This window comes from Callithrix jacchus, chromosome 12, assembly GCF_049354715.1.
Source record: "Callithrix jacchus isolate 240 chromosome 12, calJac240_pri, whole genome shotgun sequence".
Classification (NCBI taxonomy): Eukaryota; Metazoa; Chordata; class Mammalia; order Primates; family Cebidae; genus Callithrix; species Callithrix jacchus.
The window spans coordinates 67561680-67578814 of record NC_133513.1 but is presented as its reverse complement, the minus strand read 5'-3'; the positions used below and the strand labels follow the sequence as shown (position 1 = coordinate 67578814).

General features: G+C 41.8%; 1 pseudogene; it reads left to right on the top strand.

Moving 5' to 3' along the window:
* The window catches only part of LOC108594139 (actin, cytoplasmic 1-like), a 62878-nt pseudogene that overhangs the window by 22059 nt on the left and 23684 nt on the right, over positions 1-17135 (top strand).

The window sequence follows — 17135 nt, the reverse complement described above, 5'->3', positions numbered from 1 at the left end:
TCTTGATACTTGCTGGTTTGGGCTGCAGTAGAATACTCTGGTGATGTGTTCTGGTCTCTCAAGGTGAAGAAGAAACCCACACAATCAAATCACATTACCCCCTTGATTTCTTATGCTTTTCCTTTGTTACCAGTAAGATATTTTGATGCAGAAAATAAACAGGAATAACAGTTTATTGCATTTAACCAAGTAAATAATTATAACTAATGCAGCTGGGCAAGGTGTCCCATGCTGGTAATCCCAACACTTTGGGAGGCCAAGGCGAGTGATCAGTTGAGGTCAGGAGTTTGAGATCAGCCTGGGCAACATGGCAAAATCCTGTCTCTACCAAAAATACAAAAATTAGCTGGATATAGTGGCACACGCCTGTAATTCCAGCTATTCAGGAGCCTGAGGCTGGAGAATTGCCTGAACCTAGGAGGCAGAGGTTACAGTGAACCAAAATCACACCACTACACTCCAGCCTGGGTGAAAGACTGAGACTCCATCTTAAATAAATAAATAAATAAAATAAAAATAACAATAAAATAACTAATGCTTAAGTAATGCCTGCTAGGTGCCAGGCACCACTCTAAGTACTTCACAATATATTGATTCAACTGAGGAAGATACTACATGATTGTCACTCCCAAATTACAGATAAGTAAACTAAGGCATAAAGCAATTAAGTGGTTTGTCCAAAGTCTCATAACTTGTAAGTGGCAAAGCCAAGATTATGAATCCAGGTAGTTTGGTTGTGAAGTGCAGACCTTTTAGACTGTATGTTATCCAAATATGTGCCTGATAGAGTGGCCTACCTTTGAGGAGGTAAAGCTAGAAGATCTCATTTTGTCAAGCTTAGAAACTACTCAGAACCTCGAAGTTTGAGGTCTCTATTTAGAATCATCTTTGTTCCAGATTCTAACAAATGATTCTGATTTTACCTGAAAGGGTATCCAAAGGTTTGCCTAAAAATTTTTAGCAGTCACTAATAGATCAGCAGTGGGAAGATTTTAAAACACAGGACAAATCAATGTGGTTGAGAGCACACTTCACAGAAGCAGGAAACCAGGGTTCCAGCCATTCAGCCTTGGACCCAACAAGCTGTGCACCTTGGGGCAGATGCTTCCCCTCTCTGAACCTCAGATTTCTCACTTGTATGATGAAGAAGTGAACACAGATGACTTTGGAGATCCTTTGCCTCTCTAAAAGAGGCTGTGAGTCTCTATTCTTCCCCCAACTACACAGATTGTTGGTGATGAAGAGATAAGGCAAATGACAAGCAAGTTTCGACTATGCTCTGAAGGCAGACACCAGACATGTAAATTCAGATCCCAGGAATGTGAGAGGAAGCTCTGGCATGGCCTTCATATTTCAACAAACAACTAATCAATGCAGCAGCAGCCTGGTAATTAAGAGCCACCTTTTCATTTTCAGGCTCTGCTCATCATAGACTCATCCTTCAAACAACGTATTTTTACCAAAGTTCATCCCAGACCCAGAAGGCATAGACAAGAAGGGACCTTCCCAGCACAATCCTCCTTCACACATTCTATTTTTTACATTTGATGATAGAAACAAAACTCTTAAAATATTCAATACAAAATGTTTAAGACTTCCAAAGTTTATGAATCATAACATATCATCAATATGTCTGAAACACGACAAATAAATGGTAAGTTCCTTCCCTATACCACAGAACCTACTGAAGAGCAGACACTTAATATATATCTGTTGATTTGTAATAAATGCGTTCATGTGAAGTTCTAATTGCTACCAATAAAGAATCAGGCTCATGCATGTGCTGATGAAACCTCAGTTCCTTCTGGGTTAATCACATACTTCATTCATCATCAGACAAGGCAGTAAGACCTCCTCAACATTTACCACGGAAACTAAAACTCTACCAGAATATCCCATGCCCAGACTGCTCTGTCACATACTTCACTTAGGAACCAGCGAGAGGGATCTAGCACACAGACACCAACACCTAAAGTCACTAATGCTTAAGCCGAGGACTTGATGAAGGTTTTTCCAGCTCTCTTACCCATTCAGTTTTGTAACCTCAAGAGGTCAGAGCCAAAGGGCTTGTCAGTAAATGAAAGTGCCTGGGGGAAGGGAGAGAGGGCAGAATTGTTAGTGAATTTACCAAGTCACAGTTCAGTGGCTAGAGCTGCTTTGTCTTAAGAACCCAATGTTCTGACTTTGAGGGACACTGGATATCCATGGCATTACTATTCCACCCAGGAGAAACCTGCCTCATGCAAGCCAGGAGACTTGAATCCATTATCTTGGTCTGTGTCTTTACTCATGACACTGAGGGGGCAGCCTAAGGATCTTTTCTATATGGCCTTTTCTGAAAGGTCCATATCAGTCTTGAACTATTAGTTAATTTGAGAATGACATTCTCATGGGATCTATGCTCAATTATAAAAACAATTGATTAGTCCAAAGATAACCTTTAATTATCATTGTCATCATCAAAAGGCATCGAGTCATACTGGACTGCTGCTCGGATGTGGGGAAAGATGATATTCACCCTTTGGAAGTGGAAGCACGTCTCACTTCCTCAGAGGAACCTTTAGTCTTACTAAGAAGGCATAGCTCCTTACTTGACGAATTCAACTAGCAATGAGATCTAGCCAAGGCTTAGAAGTTCTGGTCCTTAAATTCCAACTCTGCTGAGTAGAGAATGCACATGGACATTCCATCCTCAGTTGCCTATTCTTCCTCTCTTGGGAATAATCACAATAACTGTCGTACTTCCAACTTTTATTGTATAGTTTTTTTCAACTTCTCAAACACCTTCCCAAACAATATCTTATTTGGATCAACTAAAGTCTCAATAATTTACTTTACCCTGGCATTCTGTTAAAAGTTTTCTTTTTTTTTTTTCCAGCCAGTTCTGGAATCCCTCTTAACTATCTATTGCCAAGCACTCCAGACCTCCTTTAAGCTACCTGGCTTAAAAGAATGAAGAGTCAAGAGCAGGGGAAGTTTCTTCAATGACAGAAACTTCTTATTCCTGCACTGTCCAATAGAACACTTGACATGTGGCTAGTGTGACCAAAGAACTGAATATTAAATTTTATGTCATTTTAATTAATTGAAGTGAAACCAGCCACACGGGGCCAGTGGTGCTGTAATGGACAGTGGGGAAATGAAACTGTCAGTCATCATGATTTAAGCTCCTTTCATTTCCAAGTGCTATGGATTTCTACCCACAAAAGATTTTAAAGTTTAAGTCAAGTTTCTATATGGTCCATATGGGTTAAAACTGGAGCTGTATGCTCGCCCCTCAAATGCAAATATGACCCAATCACAATGTGCGGCAGTAGCAACTTTATTCTTCTGTAGGGTCTAGGAACCTTCACATCCCTGCTGGGAAGGCTCCATTCTTTCAGGCTTGTGAATTCCCCACCCGGCACCCACACAGCTAAGGGCTTCTGAAGAGTGGCCCTTTGTCCCCTTGGCTTGTGTGTCAAGGAGGCAAAGGATTTTGCTGCACGGTAATTAATCAAGTGACCCACTTCTACCTTTGATGTGGGAGAAAATAGTCAGGACCACATTGAAGAGGAGAAAGTAAAAGACAGTGACAGAGAAATGGGGGACAAAAGGAGAGGGGGAACTTGCTAGAGAGATGAGGAAAAGATAAGGCAGAAAAGGGAAGACAGAGGTGGTGGTAGTGTAGAGCACAGGCATTTTAGAGACAGAATCCAGCCATCCTTCGCCATTCCCTAGCCAGGATGCCTCTCGTCACCGTGGCAAGTTCCTTTTCTGTTACTGGCCAGATTCAAGCCATGAGTCAGCCTAACTCAGAATAGAAGACTAGTAAAGGTTTATCGGGATGGTTTTGACAATAACTATTCACTTCCTGCTCCAGGGTCTCGATGCTAGTTTTTACTTGTATCAACAAGAGGTGCATCCAAAAGGAGCATTCAGAAAGATCCTGACTAAGCCAGGTGCTGCAAGAAGCACATGATAAGTCTGCAGGTCTCCTATAGTCAGAAACTTCCTTTATCCAACTGAAAAACCAGAAATCCACAACTAACCACAGAAAAGGCAGGGACTAGGAATCGTTTGTGATTAAATACAATAACTTGGTAGCAAAACCCTTTTAAGGCCTTGTAGGGTTACCTTTATATGACGCTCTTTAGACAGTGGCTGAGGGGAGGGTCACCCTGAAAGAGAAGATTGAAAAAGACATGGTGTGATTTTGTTCAACGAAAGAGAAATGAAGGAGTCAAAAACAATTATGTTGCCATTTGTTTTGTCTTTCTTAAAAAAAAAAAAAAAAAAAAGAGAGCAAGAGCTATAATATGTGTTCCTTTTGTACATCTCAAAAACATGTTAGGGACACACTGAGCTGATAGATATGCAAAATTATGAATATTCCACTCAATAATTAAGCATATCTTCTTTTCTTGGCCCTTTTAATGACAGCATTTCCTGTACAATCCATTTTAATCCAATTCTTTGATATTTAAAAAAATGGAGATTCCTCTAATTGATTCATAGAGAATTTTTATTTATCCAAAGGAACTGAGAAAAGTTAGATTTGGAGATAATCACTGGAGCTTTTTTATGAAGTTAGGAGTTGGCAGGTACAGGGGAAATTATCAAAGATGCAACAAACTGATCTGCGGTTTCTCTAGAGAACAAACTTGATTTCACTCAACTGCATAAACACAGACCCAACACACTTACCCTCTTCATGGTTCTCAGCTCAGCTGGATTTGGGGCCAGGCTATAATGTTATAAATGGATTAAGTGAGGAGCCAACCCTTTTGGGTCCTGTAAACATGTCCAGTTTTCCCTGGCCAGACACTGGAGTCTGGTTAGGTCTGTCATAGGTGAATAGGTTTGTTCTCAGCCTATCCAACTCAAACCCTCTTGGAACTTACTTGAAAACCACAGAACATCATTCCATGCTTGATTTTGCACTAAGAACTTTCAGTGGGTTGAAGCATACAGCACTTAAGAGCAGGTGTTCCCAGCTCCCAGCCCAGCTCCACGCCTGAGGAGGCTGCAGAGGACATGCCATTCTCATTAACAATGCACCATTACCAATGTCTCTTCCTGAAATAGGCTCACGTTGTTTCAGACAGGAGAAGGGGGTCAGACGCAAGCAATACCTTGGCCACTCTATCTCCTGGGAGAATGCTTGCTTACAAACCAAGGAAGGACACAAATGGACATTAACATATGACTGTTCTCTAGATATATTAAGAAGGCCCCAAAGTGTCTTGAAGGGCAAATTTTGGCCTTAACACTGATCTGTTCATACCCGCATTGATACTAACATAGAGGGAAATTCAATGAGTATCTCCAATTACATAGGATAGCCGATGAGAGATTTATTTTATTTGAGACAGGGTCTTGCTCTGTTGCCCAGGTTGGAGTGCAGTGGCACAGTCATAGCTCACTGCAACCTTGACCTCCCAGGCTCAAGTGATCCTTCCACCTCAGCCTCCTGAGTAGCTGGGACCATAGGTGTGTATCACCATGACCAGATAATTTTTTTTCTTGATTTTTTTGTAGAGACAGGGTCTCACTTTATTGCCCAGGCTGATCTCAAACTTCTGGGCTCAAACAATCTTCCCACCTTAGCCTCCCAAAGTACTGGAATTACTGGCATAAGGCATCATACCTGGCCCAGAATTTTAGATATTAGATTATATGAATAGTTGGAATGACAGGGAAGATTTTCACATCCAGAAGGCTCAAAGACTCATTCTCCTTTACTAATTTACAGATGAAATGCACAGTTTGGGTCACTGGTGACTTACACAAGCTAAGAAAATATCATCTCCTTCTGAACAGCTGTCCTGTCAGCTCCAGATAATTGCTAAAGTGCTAGTAACAATAAAACATTGCAACATCACAAAGACTCACTCGTCCATTTGACCAGGATGTCACATACAGCACTGAAAAAGAATATCTCTGTCAGAGGCCCACCCACGGTCTTCCCTGCAGACTTGGTGGGGGGAGCGCCATTGTGCAGGCATGGAGCTCCGTACCCTCCACACCCAACTTGCTCACACTATAAGCAGTTCTTCACAACAGCCTGGCTAGCTGGCTCCAGGCCTCCAAAAATGAGAGGTGGAATAAAAGGGTAACTTGTCAAAAGCAATTTCTCTTTCCAGGCACTTTATTCCTTTTGCATTTCAATAGTTGCTGTAAGGAAAGAAAAAGGAGGGGAGTTTCTCCACTAAGTGTGGGAGAAAATGAAAGGAACTGCATGAGGATAAGAAATCAGAAGGCACAAAAATCTTTATGGTTTGATGAATATAAATTATTCTAGAAACGTAATAAATAACGCTTATCAGGCCAGGCGCATTGGCTCACGCCTGTAATCCCAGCACTTTTGGAGGCCGAGGTGGGCGGATGACCTGAGATCAGGAGTTTGAGACCAGCCTGGCCAACATGGTGAAATCCTATCTCTACTAAAAATATAAAAATTAGCCAAGTGTGGTGGTGGGCGCCTGTAGTCCTATCTTCTCAGAAGGCTGAGACAGGAGAATCTCTTGAACTCAGGAGGCAGAGGTTACATTGAGCTGAGATCGCACCATTATACTCCAGCCTGGATGACAAGAGCGAAACTGTGTCTCAAAAAATAAAATAAAATAAAATAAGTAATACTTATCAAGTACTTACTATGTAATAGGCACTAGGTGTGCAATATTTCATTTACTTCCAATACATGCTGCCCTATGAGGTAGACATTTTATTTCCCTTCTACAGTGGAGGAAAGTCAAACTTTCAGCCCCAGTTGCACAAGTGGTAACCAAAAAAGGCAAGGTTTGAGCCCCGGCCATCTGACCCCTAAGCCTGCCTCTTACAGGCTGTAATACCTCTGCTATGACAGCCACACAGAGGCTCATGAGGGCAGCTTCTAGTCCAGCAAACATCTTAAGAGCAAGAGAAATATTTTCCATGTCACGTTTCATAATTACCTACCATTACATTTTAAGATGGCCATCTTCCTTTTCTCTGTCTTCTTCCCTAGTGCAGAGAGCAAGGACTATCTCAAGGGCTGTCAGGTGGCACAGGAAATCAAACATCAGTCCCGGGTAGCCAGCACCCGGCCAAGTCAGGCCAGACAAAGGCCAACCACATTTTTTTTAATAAGGATATTAGTCAGCTCAACCAGGAGACATGGTATATCTGATATTCAGCAAGATATCTGGCCAAGTCTTTCAGGATACTCTGGTGGGAAGGATGGAGAAATGCAGAGACTGATGTTGTGACAGCTGTCTTCCCCATAGGCTGCTGAGGAATGGGCTAGTGTCAGCCTCAGACATTGTTATCTAGCCTTTTTATCAACAGTCCAGACTATCTAAACTGTCACAGGTGCTCCCCATTCCCCTCTGAGGAGTTGAGCCCCTTCTGGCATCTCGCTCTGCCAGTCCCATCCACACATGCCCACAGCCCCTCTCCCAGCCAGGCTGATGTGAAGAACCACTTTCTTTGGCTCTGGTCCTTGGATCATGTGATTGCCCCACCTGGAAAACTCTTCTTTCTCTAATGCCATATTTCTCTTGCATCTCAGCTTAGAGGTCACTTCCACAAAGAAGCTTTCTCTGACCTCCACCTCCAAATCTGGATGAGATGTTCATCCTGTGGCCCCCCTTCACATGTGCCCACACATGCCACACCACCCTCGTCATCACAGGTACTGCTCATGTTTTTGATGACTGGTTTGTATTCCTCATTTGACTATAAATTCCAGGAGAGAAAAGATATGACTACCTTGCTCACCATTTTATTTCTGATATCCAGTACCATGACTGGCATATAGTAGATTTTCAATACATGTTTGTGGAATGACTGACTGAATGAAAACAAGCAATCTTGGACTAATGACAAAATCAGAATTTTTAAAAAGTGTCAATTGTCTAGGACAGTGGGGTGACTCCAGCAAGATTAACTGGGATCAAGGTTAAATAAAACACATGGGTATAAAAAAATCAACAACTCAAATATTAGGTGGGAGACACGATTCTAGCAGTACTTGTGAAAAGACTTGGGATTTTTAATTGTGAGTTGAATGTCATTGGTCCACTGAAAATGATAATGTAATTTTTGTATTTATGGTTAGGCACAAAGTATCTTAGAAGTAATGAATTTTGAACCCGTCAAACCACATTGAGTACTGGTTCCGTTCCAGTTGCTATATTTTAATATAAAATATGACAAAACAGACTGCATGTGGAGCAAAACAATGACCAAGAAGAGAGTATTGAAAACCAAGTTTACAAAACATGACCAAAGGATCCTGGGTTGTTCAACCTTAACAAAAGAATGTTTAGGTGGAAGGCAAATTAGACTCGTTCTGTATCTCTTTTGAAAGTAGGCCCAGCACTGGGTAGAAGGTATAGGTGTGGAGGAAAGATTTCCAGCCCAGTATAGAGCTGACCGCATGGGATCAGAGTTGTTTGGAAGCGGACAGGCAAGAGATTGGAGTGGTTGGGAGCATCCCCATCACAAGAAATCTTCGATGAAAGGAGTCTTCAACTAAATGGATGCCTACGTGGCAGGGATATTATACTGGCAATTTTAAGAAACAAATGCAGATTTGGACTCGACAAACTCCACAAAGACCCTTTCAGATAATTCAGAAAATAATCTGCAGGCCTCGTGTTGTTGCATTTCAGTGACATCCTCAGATTCGCATGACCAGAGCCAAGGCAGCCACATTACTCAATCCCACAAACCCTCCTGAGCTGTTTCAGGTCTGTGTTGTTGTATCTTACCTTATGACTTAGAGCCTCGTAAACTGGAACTCAGGAGACCTGGTTTTAGTCCTGAAATCTAGAGGATAACTTGTCACTCATTAGCTGAGGGCATATCATTGAGTTTAAGCTCAACTCCTATACCTGTAAAATAAGGAAGTTTGGACCCATTTGGTCACTTAGTTCTTGCCATATACACGTTTTTAAGCATTAATGTTTCTCAGACTTGGTCCTAGGACCATAAGCATCAGAATCACCAAGGGATACTATTGAACATATTGATTCCTAGGCCCCATGCTAGAATCTGTAAGTGGAACCCAAAAGTATAAATTTTTAATAAAATACCATCAATCACTAATAGGCACACTGAAGACCTAGAAATGCTCAAAAGGGTCTGGGTTCCTTTGAGATCAGCACAGCAGATAGGCAGAATTCAGGCACAGAAAGGTTAACTTGCTGGCCCACATCTCTTGGTAAAATTGTTCCTAGAAGAAAATAATCAGGACACCTCCTGTTCTCTTTGAGGGCCTGAAAACTGCAATGAGGGGATGGGTGGAGAACTAGAATAGTTTCCAAGACATGACTAGTATGGCTGGAGAAGACTCAAACCTGGTCTGGTGAGGAAGGAACCAGAGCTTTATAACCACAGGCAGCTACACACTCCCCATGTCTCCACAGCAGGTGAGGACAATGGCAGGTGAGGACAAAATAGCAGGCACAGCTGCCAGACTGCAGAGAAAGTGTAGGGCAAGGCCTGGCAACAAGCTCTCAGTCCACACGTTTATCCCTTGGGAGAAAGATGAGTCAGGGGTTGAAAAACTGGGCAAATTAAAAAGCAGGGGCTGCTCTTAATTAACTGAAAACCATGCTATCCCTGGCTCAGGAAAGCAAGCGTTTCAGATCATGGAGCAATGACTCTATCACAGTTGTGCTTGTTACACAGAAGTAGCCCTGCGAAATATTTTTGTCTCCTAATTTCAAGATCCCAGAGAACTATTTTCTCAAACTTGCCAAGAAGTTTCCATGGTTTGAAGACCCAGTAAAATTAGTAGAGTTCTTTATTTTAATTGGTGAAAAGGAGTCTATATTTAAAAGCCCTTTTGGCGGCAGACCCCAAGTAGATGTAAGATTATCACCACTCATAAGCCCATTTTCTCACCTATATTTTCACTGAGGTTTTCCTGAAACAGACTCATTAGCAGAAGTTTTTTTCTTAATGTCTGTTTGAAACGCACATGACATTGCTGGTTATAAAAATTCTGGTTTTGTCTATAGCTTATTATCCAGGCAAGCACCCTAAAATAACAGACAGTTTCACTAAGTCAACTGCTTGCATAAGGCTCACTGTCTGATATTTAAGCTGAAAAATCCCAGATGCTGGCACATTCAATATTTATACATTTAGCAACTACCTCAAACTCCTGCCCAATCCCTCCACAAAAACAAATCCATGGATGCTCATCATAAATAGAAGTATTGCTTAATAGAGGGATTTCCAACTGTTTAAATGAGGCACATTGAAAAGGTTAAGACCATAGGTTTGCCCATGAGTATGCCAAACATTTGGGTCTTGCATAAACCAAAACAACTTTTGATGCCCTTCTCCAGTTAAGAATTATAGAAAGGCTTTATTTCTAAGTCATGGGCACTAGTCAGTTACAAAGTCATACCACATTGAAGTAGTTTCTCCTTAAATGATACCTATCTCTCGACTCTAAAGTAAGTCACTTAGGTGCCTTTACCAAATCAGCTACAAAGCAAATAAATCCTATGAAGCAAATATTCCTAATGCTGAAAAGAATAAAGACTAAAGCTTGCCTATGAAGAAAGTTCATTTCATATTCCTATCAGAGAGTCATCCAGTAATGCTGCTGGAAAAATAAAAAGTACCTTACCCAGAAACAGTTGAATTAGCAGATGGATTTTGACAGGACCTGCATAATTAAAGTTTCCACTGCAGCTTTAAAAACTCCTGTTCTGAAACTCATTTTGTCAGCCAATGCTAAAGAATGTTTTTTTGGCTCGGGAATATAAAATCCAAATAGTCCCAGAGGAGAAGCTGCCTCTCAGCCTGGACACCCTCAAGAACCGCCTTTCAAAGAACTACTCTTTCCCCTGGAAATGGATTCTGACATTGACATTGTCATGTTAATTGGCCAAATTCAAACACAACTCGTCTCTTGAACCAGCAATCGGAAAACCTTCGGGTAGTCTGTTTTAAAACTTTTTCCTAAAGGAAAAGAGACATGCTAATAAAAAGTCAGCCTTGGCATGTTAGTCCCTCATAATTAAGGACCCAAGACCAAAATGCCTTTTGTTAGCTGCTGCTGGCCAAGCAAGTCTTCTCTGCACGTATTCCCTGCTGGACAGTGCGACTTCAAAACCCAGTATATAATACATGTTTAGACACGGTATGAATAAATGTCACCTACGTGTGTCCGAAACCTTGTATCAACAAATAGTTTTACTCTTCTTCTGTAGCAACTTTTGTTCCATTTTAATTCAGACCTATTCACACGGAGCAGAAATCTGCATTTAAAGGTGGGGCAATAAGGGTCCCACAGCTCCAGATCCATGGCCTCCGTACAAAGAAACCAACCAAGGGGACTGGGGCAAATGTAGAATGCAAAGCTCATTGTGATGGATAATAGAGCCAATTTCCCCAAATCTTCCCACCTACCAATAAAATAAAATAAATAAGCAACATTCTTGAGATAGGATTTTGATTTCTTGGCCTGAAGGCAAGGTGTCAGTCATGCTGCCAAAACCAATGTCATTTCTGAGTTATTCCCTTCCTGGGTCTGGAAATGACCATAGCAGAGCTCAAAGAAGGATGACTTAGTTTCTGGGGTTCCATAATGGGAAACCATAAGGCCCTGTTCACCAATTACTAAACAAGAAAATATTGTTGACACATTGTGACTGCCTGGTTCAGATCTACTACTGAGGACATAACCTTAAACTTGATTGGAGGAAATGAATGGCACAATTGGAAAGCATAACTAGAAAGAACTCCTCCATATGTAAGAAAAAAGTAGACTTTACATATCTGAAGACATGTAAATGTTGGCTGCAGGAGTTCTGTAAAACTCCTTCTATTGATTTGAAACCCTCCAAGCATTCATTCAGAGGAGTCACTGACAGATTCTCTTGCCCAACTGGTTGCAGGAACCTAATACTGGCAAGTATGTAGTATGTATGTCTCTTTGCTTTAGTAATCAGACTGTGCTGGGCCATTGGTGTTGTGAAATAAGTCTCTCATCTTAGGAGTGAAACTAAAGACTAGAGCTGTTTGTACCTGAGAGGTGGAAAAGCCCAGGAAATGCACTCCCTCTTTAGAAATGAGCAATGAGCAAAATCAAGATGTAAATTAAATGACCTGGAAGGCAGTGCTGGATTACCTTGGGGAAGCTGATGGGACTCTGTAACCAAGTCCTAAATAGCAGATGCTGAGAGAGAGAGAGAGAAAAGTTGAAGGAAATCAAAACGTGCCATCCCAAAATATGCCGCTTTGGCCTATTAGGTAGTTTGAACTGAAGGCAACTAAAAAACAGCAGATGTAAGAATGACTCTCTGACCTCTTCCTTTTTACCTAAAGAAATAACTAAACTTCCCATGACAATGGTGCCTTCTCTTTTGCCAGAAAGAAGAGAACATTCTTATTGGGAATGGGGAGTAGAATGAGATTAATCTGTATAAACAAACCTACCTTATGTGCCCTTAGTTCCTCCATTATTTCCTCATCATTTTCTCACAATTTACCACCCCCAGTCCAAATCCCTTTTTCCTTTATCTTGTCAGATCTTCATAATGCACTGTTTTTTTTTAAATTAAAATTGTATATAAGCTCTCAAAACGATCTGTCTCTTTTTTTGAATCTTCATTTCTTTTTTTCTTTCCTCTTTTTTTTTCTTTTTTGAGACAGGGTCTCACTCTGTTGTCCAAGCTGAGTGTAGTGATATGATTACAGCTCACGGCAGCCTCTGCCTCTGGACTCAAGCAATTCTCCTGTCTCAGCCTCCCGAGCAGCTGAGACTGCAGGCATGTACCACCATGCCCAGCTAATTTTTTATTTTTTGTAGAGACAAGGCCTCACTTTGTGACCCAGGCTGGTCTCAAACTCCTGGACTCAAGTGATCATCCTGCCACCCACCTCTGACCTCCTACCTCCCAAAGTGCTGGAATTACAGGTGTGCGCCACCACACTCAGTCAGTATTTCATTTTCTGTATGTATAGGCATGTAAAAATATTAACATCGAATAAAGTTTATATGCTTTTCTCCTGTTATTCTGTCTTTTGTCAGTTTAATTCTCAGGCCCAACCATAGAACTTCAGAGGGTAGAGGGAAAAGTCTTTTCCCCACACAAGGTCTTCAGGATCTGGGAAGCCTCTAGAAGTAGCTAGATCCAAAAGTGTTTACAATGGAGAGAATACATTATATTCTGGGTTGGGTATTATGTAACTGATGTGGAAACACAAATATAAATATATTATTGTACCTTTGCACTGGGTTTATGCATGGCTGGAAAAAACCAGTAGTTCTCAAGGGCTGGTCCCATTTAAAAAATTATTCTCCCCTAGTCTTATCACCCTATGCCACCACACACACACACACACACACACACACACACACACACACGAAATCAGGTTGAAGAACCATAGGTACACCCTTACCCTAAAGTCCTCAGAGAACACCTAATCCTATCTGCTAATGTGACCAAAGAGAATATTGAGATTAGAAACATACTGTGACTTAGCTAAGATCTAGGCAGGACTATAGTCCAGGCACCCAGTCTCCTCTACACTAGCTAAAATGTGTGAAGATGCTTAACCACAGCAATAGACATCATCACAGCCAGCCTCTCAACCCATTACTTTACAGGACACACGTTTACTACCTAAGCATTTTAGTGACCTCATCTCTCCTTAGGCATGGCTCCAGCCTCCACTCCATTCTCCCCACACCCTCACTTCCAGTCTAAGAAGCCTAAGGTCTCTAAGCCTATTTCAGCAAAGCCACAGAAACTTAAAACTGAGTGGTCCAGGAATGGCAGAGTCTAGAGCACACTATGTTTATTGGAGGGAAGAGAGAACCACTGGAGGCCAATACAGTTGGAAGATATTTTAAAGATAGGTTGCAATGGGTCTCAAGTTCCTGCTAAGAGATAGAGAATAAAAAAGGTGAGGAACATTTTTTTTTTTTTCTTTAGATGGAGTCTTGCTCTGTCACCTTCTGGGTTCAAGCAATTCTCCTGCCTCAGCCTCCCAGGTAGCTGGGACTACAGGCACGTGCCACCATGCCCAGCTGATTTTTGTATTTTTAGTAGAGACGGGGTTTTACCATGTTGGCCAGGATGGTCTTGATCTCTTCACTTCGTGATCCACCCACTTCAGCCTCCCAAACTGCTGGGACTACAGGCGTGAGGCACTGTGTCCAGCCAGCTTGGAATCTTTTTAATGGATGGGCCCAGCCTGCTCAAAGATAACTGATTCATTATGATCGTTTTGTATTTGTTTCTTTCTCTGTTTAATGTTTGTGATCCACTAGAGTGGATGCTCTTTGAAGGCGGGAACAATGACTCTCATGCTCAGCCTCACATCCCTGATGGATAGCAAAATGCCTGACACTCAAGTCCTCCAAAGATACCTGTTGACTGAAGCAATATACACAAAACTACAGACATACAACTCCCCTTACACTTGTTGTATGTGGACTCACTTGGTCAGTGGCCAACACTTGTATTTTGGGAAATAAAGATAGCCCAATTGGCCAATTGGCACTCCCTTGGTAGTTCATCCCCACCAGTTACAGGGATAGAGAGAGAGAGTCAGCCAATATCAAGATAGAACAATGGCCTGGGAGTGAAGAAACTTCTCTGGCTGGCTCAGTCTCTGACTCACACTTGACCAAGGACAAATCATTTAACCTCCTCTTGCCTTGTTTTTACTGTATGCAAAATAGAGCTGATAACAATACAAGCCTCCTCCTTCCCTTTGAGGGATATTCTGAGAATTGGGGAGATGCTATCTTAGAAGTGATTAGAGCTCCTAAGAACTGAGCTTTCAATACAGAAGCAGTGTTGTTCTCAGGCTGTTACAGCTGTTGTTTTTCATCATGAAAGGTAATATTGTGAGGCCTCCTTGGCAAAGATAGGAAACTGTTGCTATGTGTTGACACAATGACACAACAAGCAGGCGGGCAGGCACCTTAAAACTTTAATGGTTCTGATTTCATTCATTGAATTCCTTCTTCCCCACCTCAAACCTCAATCTCCATTATTCTTTATGGACAGATGGTGGTGTCCACCCATACCCCCACCCCGACTTTCCCTAGCTGCCAGGACATCTGGAGAAAAAGCTGGTCTAAGACATAAGTATGTTTCTCCTAACTGAATCAGAGAAATATGGTGGGGGTACATGCTTCACAAGGAGTCACTTAGTTTATTCAATTCAAACTATTTCTGAGCATTTTCTGTAAAAGGACATATATAAAGACGAATAAAACCTGTGATCATATTTTCGGAAGAGATGTATGGTCTGACGGGCACGGGCATACTTATACGAGCGGTAAGACAGGAAGAAAAGTCACTTCCCTGGAAAATCATCATCATATAGAATTGTACAAATCAAACATGGTTTCTGCTTTTGCAGGAGCTCGTAGGCAGTGCCAGAAACAGATACAAACTATTCACTACAAAACAAGGCAAATTGTAAATGACTTACAAGTAAACTTGCCTGGGAGTACAGAGGAGAGAATTTATAATTCTGACTCTGAGGATTAGGAAGAGACATTCAGAAGAGGGAAGATCTAAGCTCAGCAAGGACAAGTCTCTCAGCAATGAGAACAGTGTGTGCAAAGCAACAGAAACATAAAATGGAGTCAGACAGGGATGGTCATCAGAGTCCAGGGGACTGGAGCTCAGTGCATTTTGGGGAGGGTTGGATGGGGTTAGAGATGCAAGGGATTTGAGAAACAACTTTTTTTTTATTGCATTTTAGGTTTTGGGGTACATGTGCAGAACATGCAAGATAGTTGCATAGGTACACCCATGGCAGTGTGTTCTGCTGCCTTCCTCCCCTTCACCCACATTTGGTATTTCTCCCCAGGCTACCCCTCCCCAGCTCCCCCCACCCACTATCCCTCCCCTATTCCCCCCAATAGACCCCAGTGTGTAGTACTCCCTTCCCTGTGTCCATGTGTTCTCATTTTTCATCACCCGCCTATGAGTGAGAATATGCGGTATTTCATTTTCTGTTCTTGTGTCAGTTTGCTGAGAATGATGTTCTCCAGATTCATCCATGTCCCTACAAAGGACACGAACTCATCATTTTTGATTGCTGCATAATATTCCATGGTGTATATGTGCCACATTTTCCCAGTCTAGTCTATCATTGATGGGCATTTGGGTTGGTTCCAGGTCTTTGCTATTGTAAACAGCGCTGCAATGAACATTCGTGTGCATGTGTCCTTATAGTAGAACGATTTGTAGTCCTTTGGATATATACCCAGTAATGGGATTGCTGGGTTAAATGGAATTTCTATTTCTAAGGCCTTGAGGAATCGCCACACTGTCTTCCACAATGGTTGAACTAATTTACACTCCCACCAACAGTGTAAAAGTGTTCCTATTTCTCCACATCCTCTCCAGCATCTGTTGAGAGACAACTTGTAAAGAGACAAAAGTAGCTATGCTTGCTGAGAGGCTGAAAATTTATACTAGCAATCGAAGGTATCATAAATGCTGAGTTGGACAGGAAGATACAACTTGTGCTTTGGAAATGATAGTTCCCAGAATCTGGGAGACGATGTGGATGACTACTGCAATAATTCAGAAAGGAGATGCTGAGGCTTGAACTCACCTTCAAATATCTTGAAGAGAGGAGACAGGATTTAATCAACTATGAACAAACTGGATGAGGTTCTTGAAGTAGAGGAGGGTGGAAAATGATGCTTGGGAGAACTGTGATCTAACTATTCCATTATGTTTATACTGTCAGCCCAAATGGCGTCTTCCTATGCCAAGAACTGTGGCCTGAAGTCAAACCACTTTCTGAGTTTTAGCATGAAATCCTTACTTCCTCTAGAGCAAGAATTGGTTCCTATTTAGATTGGAACATCATAACCAAGCCATGTTCATGAAGCTACAGAGTACAGTGGCAGGAGAGAAAGTAGATATAGAAAAAATGAAACAAATAAAGATAGAAGAAAATAAGAAAAGCTGGCCAGGTACGGTGGCTCACGCTGATAATCCCAGCACTTTGGGAGGCCAAGCCAAGAGGTCTGCTTGAGCCCAGGAGTTTGCAACCAACCTAGACAATGTGGGGAAACTCTGACTCTACACAAAAAAATACAAAATTTTGCTGGCTGTGGTGGTGTATGCCTGTAGTCTCTGCTACTCAAGAGGCTGAAGCAAGAGGAT